Source organism: Geospiza fortis, unplaced genomic scaffold, assembly GCF_000277835.1.
Source record: "Geospiza fortis unplaced genomic scaffold, GeoFor_1.0 scaffold5, whole genome shotgun sequence".
Classification (NCBI taxonomy): domain Eukaryota; kingdom Metazoa; phylum Chordata; class Aves; order Passeriformes; family Thraupidae; genus Geospiza; species Geospiza fortis.
This window is the reverse complement of record NW_005054421.1, coordinates 1,103,467-1,104,609: the sequence shown is the minus strand read 5'-3', so window position 1 is coordinate 1,104,609 and position 1,143 is coordinate 1,103,467. Positions and strand designations below refer to the sequence as shown.

Sequence of the window (1,143 nt, the reverse complement as noted above, 5' to 3'; positions counted from 1 at the left end):
TCCAGGGCTGGGAAGAGAGCAGCTGCCATGGGACAAGAGAAAACGACCTCCAGGGACTTGAAATTGAAGCAGGTCAGGCAGGAAATAAGGAGCACATGGAAAACACCTGTACAGCAGCACCCTGCTCTGTGCTGGGGCTGCCACCTTCAAACAATCCTAAAGAGCCTTGGAAAGGGACACCTGGGAGGGTTTGCTGAGGAATCCTGACCAGACAGCTGCACACCATGACTAAGTGGCATAAAGAGACTGGATAAAGAGACAAATGACATTCAGAACAGCTGAGCCCAGAGCATGCACACAGGAATAACAAACCCAGCCTCAGCCACGTGGCAGGAGGCTCTAGCCTGAGCACTGCCTCTGAGATGCAAGCCCTCTGAGCTGTGGGCTGCACCCCAACACTCACTGCTGAGTTCAGAGGACAGGCACTGCCTCCCTCCCCTCCTCATTTAGACTCAGCTGCTCCAGGTGACCATCAGGAGAATCTCTGTTCCTGTGCAGTCTCTTTATAATCCAGCTGTAATTAATTACTCAAAGTTAAAAGCAAGGAGCAGCAGATTCAGACATAAACCTTCTGATTTACACGAGTCCAGCTCCCTAAAGAGAACAAGTTTAGGACACACAAGGTGTTTTTTCAGTTCAATCAAGAGCAAACAAAGCAATTTTGGAGGTGGGGGCAATCAACATTTAATTAGCACAGCTGGTAGAGTTAAGGACCAGCTCCAACATAAAAACTCGTGGCCATCCATGAATTTTTCAGGCATTGTTTCCTCTAGCTACAACAGGCACCTCAGTAACAGGTATTCTCTCCAAAAACTCATCTCTCAGGTCTCAAGCCATGTGAGCTGTAACAATTTTCTCTCCCTTCCTACACAGCAGTTCCACACCTTGAATTGCAGCTCAGTTGCCCTTGCTACCACATCTCTGGGTTGAAAGCTCTTCTGGAGACCAAAAAAAACCACATCTGCACCCCTGAGGACAGCCATTCTAGACACTGACAGAGGTAAAATGTAATTCTAGATGCTCCCAAAGGTAACATGTTAACTGTCTGCAGGTGACTGGGTTAATAGGTCATAGCTCAACCAAGGCTCCCTGTAAGCACTTTTCTATCAGATATGAACTTGAAATCAAGATGAGTCAGGCAAA

The 1,143-nt window shown here is 47.5% G+C and overlaps 1 protein-coding gene across 1 annotated transcript in view; it reads right to left on the bottom strand.

Moving 5' to 3' along the window:
• TADA1 (transcriptional adaptor 1) overlaps positions 1 to 1,143 on the bottom strand; it is a 13,828-nt gene that overhangs the window by 10,790 nt on the left and 1,895 nt on the right. The gene's annotated exons all lie outside the window — the stretch shown is intronic.